Here is a 6,734-nt window from a genome sequence, read left to right as displayed (position 1 = left end):
GAACTTTGACTTTGTTGTCTTCTTCTGGTCATATGTTTTGATCTTCTTTGTCACCAAAGAAAGATTCTATGGTCTGACTTTTTTTTTGTGCAGTTTGCTCATGTTCCCAGACAATTACTTGAGTTTTAAACTCTTTGTTAAGGTAAGTGTCTGTTTCCAGTGCGGAGCATGTACTGTCCCAAGTTTCGAGTGTTTTGTGCAGCTATTTTCAGAGATACTTCAGAGTAAATTTTCAGTTCTTCCAAGGTGGTATGATCAAGGGCGAGGTGTTTACTCCTTTCCTGGTCTGTGCTCTGGTCTATGAGTGACCACAAACACTCTTTTCTGCCTTGTAACTGTGGGAAGGATTCCCTCTCCACCGCCACCCAGGACTGTGACCTAGATTCAAGCATGGGCAAAGCAAGAGAATCCTGCCTCAGTGCCAGCAAAGAGATCCCTGCAATCCCCCTCTGATCAGCTGTTTGATCCCCCTACCGTCTGTGGGGGTCAACCGGAAGCAACCACTACTACTGTGACCACTGCCCTGGAGCTGTACTAGGGCCAGGGCTGGACCATGTTCCTCTCCCAGAGAGACACGGAGAGGCAGCATCCCAAAGATATGCGACCACTATCATAACAATGTTGATAGTAGCTAACATTTACATAGTGAGTTATGGTTTTTATTGGGCTTTACAAATCTAATTTGGTCTGTCTAAGAACCTTGTAGGATAAGTACCACAGGTATTAATTATTATCTTCCTTTTATAGATGAAGAAACTAAGATTGGGTTGTGTACCCACAACCTTTCCTTACTCCTGTCCATCATTATGCTTTATCTTTCATAGATGTACATTACACATGAGACATACCAACCCAGAGTCACTGGGACATTCAATTCAAATGTAGATTATATAATTTTTTATTAGTGATAATGGATTTATGCTGAGTTATCCACACTTTTTTTGGTTCCCCATGTCACAAACAATATATCCATTCTCAAGACAGCTGGAGCAGCTTTTCTCCATTAGAAGCTAATGGTTGGCATGGGAATCAAATTCACAATCTAACCAAACAAGCTCACTGGTCCAGATTTATCTGCATTTCTGTAGCCAAAAGCCCCTACAAACACATAGCAAAAAAACACAATCAAATAACTTTCATGCAAGAGGGTATACTCATAGAGAAAAGGGAGGGGAGAAGTACCAGAGACTCTTTACCTGGCTAGGATTTCAATATAGGTACAACAAGCTTTTCAATGTATTGTTCCCTTCCTTGGGTTAGGATTTTTAAAAAGTATTTTCTTTTTTTCCTTCTGTTTTTCATAGTTGTTATTGTTAAAGGCTAGGTTGATATTTTGAGTTAAAACACTTTGAGATAGTGTAGCTCAAGAGTTAGCCATAAAGTTAGAAGTCTTATTTCTGACTACTGCTACTATTGTGATTCTGGATAAGGCACTTAACCTTGAAAGAAACTCTCTTAAGACTATAAATTATAAGCAGAATTGTCCATCTGTGAGGAGCAGAGCTTATTATACCTGAAGAGTTCCTATCTGAACGAAATTAAAGATCCAGACAAAAGTAATAATAACTGGAATTCTTAATGAGGGCAGAGGTCACATTCTTATATGATTCCTTCTACATTCTATGAAAATAATGAAATAAGGCAAAAAGTTTTTTACTCCTAGAACAGACTTTTCCCCTAGACCATAATTTCCTTTTATGGGCATACAGTAACTTCTAACTGAAAATCTTACAGTAGCTTTTCAAGTCAAAATCCCAGTAATTTCCCACATTACAAAAGACATTTCTATCTCCTCTTCTTAGTTTACCCCAACAACTAACACTGGTTTAGAATACCAATCAACAACCATTTACTAAGAGCCTACAACGTTCCAGGTACTGTACTAGGCACTTAGTATACAAAGACAAAATAGACAACAACCCCTGATCCCAGGGAGCTTCCATTCTACCGGAGAAGACAACACTTGTAGCTCGTTGATGCAGAATAGTGGTGTGAGGGCAAGAACAGGGTATGCTGGCAGAGACTGCAGCAGTAGCAGGGAAATTGCTGAGTATCCCAGAGTATAAAGCTGATGGATAGAACTACGATGCTCTGCTAGAGCGCTTAGGGCTGGTAGGGCAGGGGTTGCCAAACAAGCAGGTTAGAGAGCAGTCTTCTCAGCTCTAAATTAATTAAGTTTTTACCTTGTTTGGTGGTTAGATTTATTGGCCTATAGACATGGACGATACTTTACATCTTGTGCATAATTCCTATTTTAGAGAGTTTGTGAGGACTAAAGAAAACATCGAGTCCTCCATCTTGTTGGTGACATAGCCTGCCCCCTCCATACCTTTTCACTTTCCATTCCCCATGCCTATAATGCACTCCTTCTGAACTTTTACCTCATAGAATCCCTTACTTCCTTCAAGACTCACCTTAAGCATTTCCTTACATATGTAGCCATTCCTGATTGCTATTGCTACTCTTTCCCTAACTACCTTGTATTTAATTATCTTGAATTTGTTTTGAATTTGTTCTGCATGTTGTGTCTATGTACATGTTGCACACATTTATTTTCTATATACATATCTGTCTGTGCGAATTTAAGGAATATCACTTTTGTCAGCTGTGTGGAGCATGGACTGAACTAAGGAAAGACTTGGGGCAGGGAGAGCAATGAGTAGGCCATTTCAACTTGTTCATAAAATCTCACTGAGGAGGACATTGGAAGACAAAATGGTAAGAAAGCAGCTGAGAGAAAAGCAAGAACCCCAAGAAGAATGGATCATTCTGAGGATCACTTATAGATGAAACTGGAAGAAAGACAATGTGCAAGTGAAAAAAAAAGATTTGTCAAAATTTCTGTAATAAATTTTTTTTCTTGCAATGCTAGCAAAGTCACCACATTTGAACCGTAATATCACAGTCCCCAATATATTACATGAGGAATTAGAAATGGAACTAAGGAAAATGGAGATGGAAGAACCATTGAGCTAGAGCAGGCAGGTGCTAGAAGTCATACAATTTGGGAGGCACTGTGAGAACAATTCTCTATAGCTGGAAGGGAGGACTTGGTCGATAAAAACTGACTTTTAATAAAAGCGCTTACTATGTGCCAGGCAACGTGCTAAGCATTTGGGTTACAAAGAAAGGCAAAACACAGTTCCTGCTCTCAAGGACCTCACAGTTTGATGGGGGACACAACATACAAACAACTATGTACAAACAAGCTATATACAGGACAAATCGGAAATAATCAAAAGAGAGAAGGTGCTAGAATTAAGAGAGACCAATGCCAAATATGGTACTTAGAAAAAAAAAGTCTTAGACATAATACCTAAAAAAAAAAAAAAGGAATTGGGGAAAATATCAAGAACTATGTATCCATATGTTTACTTCCCCATTATTTCTGAGAATCAAGGATATCTCTGAGAAGAATATAAGACAGGAAGAGAGGGGCTTTCACAAACAATATTCTACAGCATTTGACACCTTGACAATCTCACAGTTGACTGAAAGATGTCTGGGATCTAAAGCCCTTCAGTCAGGCTCCAAACTGGCTTTCCCAGCTGATTATGTATCACTTCCCCTTACATGCTTTACATTCCAGCCAAACTGACCTACTTAATGCTTTCTGTACACATCATTTCATCTCCATGCCTTTGCACAAGCTGTCCCATCATACCTAGAACCCTCTCCTGCTTCACCTCAGATTCTTGGAACCCTTAATTCTCCTACAAAGCTCAGCTCAAGTGCTATCTCCTAAAAAGAGGCTTTTTCTGATTCCTCCTGCTGTAAGTGGCCCCACTCCTAAAAATAAGATTGTCCTTCTATCCACAGCACTTAGCATAGTGCCTGGTACATAGCAGGTGATAATTGCTTGTTGATTTGAATTGAAAGGCTAAGAATATGAAATCACATCAAGCTGATTGTCTGATGAGCATAAAAAAAGCATCTGATTTGATAAAGCAAATGCCACCTTAAAAGACTCCTTTAACAAAATGCCTCCCATGGATATGTCAAAATCATACATGGTTTCTTGAGATATATAAAAACATAACTGTTCACAGGCCTTGCAATATTGGTATCATGCAAGGCATAAAACAAGATAACATGCTCACTAAATGTGTTTGCCACTGTCATGAAAAATTTCTAGCACACAGTCCAAATGGATGAGAGATTATACCTGTGCATATATGTAATTGCAGGTAGGTGGCACAGTGGATACAGAACTAAACCAGGAGTCAGGAAAATCTGAGTTCAAATACTACCTTAGACACTTACTTAGCTATGTGACCCTAGACAAGTCTAACTTCTGCCTCAGTTTCTTCATGTGTAAAATGGGGATAATAATAGCATCTACCTCCCAGGGTTGTTGTAACATTTTTAATGACAATTTTTTTTTTTGTGAAGTAATTGGGGTTAAGTGACTTGCCCAGTCACACAGCTAGTGAGTGTTAATGTGTCTGAGGCCGGATTTGAACTCAGGTCCTCCTGACTCCAGGGCCGGTGCTCTCTCCATTGTGCCACCTAGCTGCCCCTATTGTTGTAAGCATTTTTAAGCACTTCGCAAACATTAAAGCACTATATAAATCACCCTTCTCCTTTTTCTTCATAAAATACTACTATGGATGGTGAGAACCTCCAGATGTTCCTATGTATGAATGACACTGTGCTGACTGCATAGAGCTCTAGAATACTGCAGAGTCTCTTAAATGAGATCCATAATTGGTTTATATAAATGGTCTTTTAGGAACAGTGTTAGAATTGTTAAAGCTTAGAATTAGCTGAGGTTGGTAAGGGAAGCTAAGAGCAATCAAAGTGTTTTGGTTTTGCAGGCTGGGGGTAGATTTTCCCTGTATTAATGTGAAAGCGTTTTTACAATCTCATTTTCAGTTTCTCCAGAAATGTTAAGAAATAATATATTTTTAGTCTAAGAACCTTTCTAGTCTTGTCCCTTTCAGAAGGTAGGTTAAAAGACAAAGCCTTTTTTAAGGAAATAGGTTAGGGGAGGCAACCAAACTTAAAACAAAGAGTTGTTCAGTCATGTCAACTCTTTGTGACCCAATTTGGGGTTTTCTTGGCAAAGATCCTGGAGTGGTTTGCCATTTCCTTCTCCAGCTCATTTCACAGATGAGGAAACTGAGGTAAAGAGGGTTAAATGACTTGCCCAGGGTCACACAGTTAGTCTGCGGTCAGTTGAACTTAGGAAGATGAGTCTTCCTGACTCCAGGCCCAGCACTTTATCCACTGCACCACCAAGCTACCCCAAAACAAAGAGTATATCTCTTATCCTTTTAAGATCCTAGTTTTTTCCTATCTCCGGAAGAGCTGAACTAGGACCTACCTTTCTCCATTCAGAATGGAGTGAGATACTGATCATAAAGAAAAGACCCTTTTCAATCATGGAAGAGACTTGGGGAAGGTAGGAAAGACAAGCATCAATTAAGAACCTACTATGTGCCGGGTCCTATACTAAGTACATTACCTATTTAATCCTCACAACAATCAAGATAGGTGCTATTATGATCCCCATTTTACAACTGAGGAAACTGAAAGAGAGTTAAGTGGTGATAAAGAAAAGGCAGAGCAGCTCATTTTTTATCTTGCTTATTTTTTCTGCCCAGGACAATGATTTCTGGACTAAACAAGAGTCAACAAATATGGCAAATAGGAGGATGATAACCAAGACAAGCAAGAAAATAGTCAAAGACCACTGAGCTCACCCTTGTTAAGTTCAAATCAACTGGGCCAGATGAACTGTATCCTCAGGTGCCAAAAGAACTGGCACATGTGATGGCAATCAAAGAAAGACCATGGAAAAGGAGGAAGCTGACATAAAACTGGAGGACAAACATTATCCTAATTTTCAAAAAACTGAAGAGAATGGAGTCTGCAAACTATAGACCAGAAAGTTTGATTTCACTTTCTAGCAAACATCTAGATGATTAAAAGGATGGTTTGTGAACATCTAAATAAAGAAGTAGTAACCAGAGAGAGCCAGCTTGGCTTTATCAAGAAGAGGTCATGCCAGATTAATTTTTACATTATTATTATATATTATATTAACTTTTATTTAGGTTTCTAGAATGTTAGAGCAGGGAGTGAAATGCTGTAGATATAGTTTTAGATTTGAGCAAAGCTATTCTTGTGGAAAAGATGGGGTTGAAGGGAAATAGCCAGTAATAGCATAATTAGATGGATTTAGAACTGGTTAAATGTCCAGACCCGAGGAAGTCACATTAATGGCTTAATATTAGTTTTGGAGGTGGTCTCCAGGGGAATACCTCAGGGACCTGTAGTTGGTCCTATGGTGTTTAATATTTTGATTAATGATGTTAGATTAGATATATCTTTTAAATCTGAAGTCAAAAGAAAGCTGGGTGGGATAGCTAATATACCGGATGACAGAACAAGGATTTAGAAAAATCTTGTTAATCTAGAATATTGGGTTAAATGTAATAGGTATGGTTAAATAGGAGTTCTGGGGGGGAAACTGGGAGGGTTCTAGCAGCCAGAAAGATCATTAAGTCAGGAGTATAACAGGGCAGCCAAGAAAATTAATTTAATCTTAGTCTACATTGAATTGAAAATTTTTTTTTTGAGAAAAAAATTTTTTTTTAAAGGCAATTGGGGTTAAGTGATCTGCCCAGGGTCACACAGCTAGTAAGTGTCAAGTGTTTGGTCTGAGGCCAGATTTGAACTCAGGTCCTCCTGACTTCAGGGCCGGTGCTCTATCCATTGCACCACCTAGC

Source organism: Vombatus ursinus, unplaced genomic scaffold (genome assembly GCF_900497805.2).
Source record: "Vombatus ursinus unplaced genomic scaffold, bare-nosed wombat genome assembly UNPS02007461.1, whole genome shotgun sequence".
Lineage (NCBI taxonomy): Eukaryota > Metazoa > Chordata > Mammalia > Diprotodontia > Vombatidae > Vombatus > Vombatus ursinus.
The sequence above is the reverse complement of the archived record's forward strand: the minus strand, read 5'-3'. Positions refer to the sequence as shown.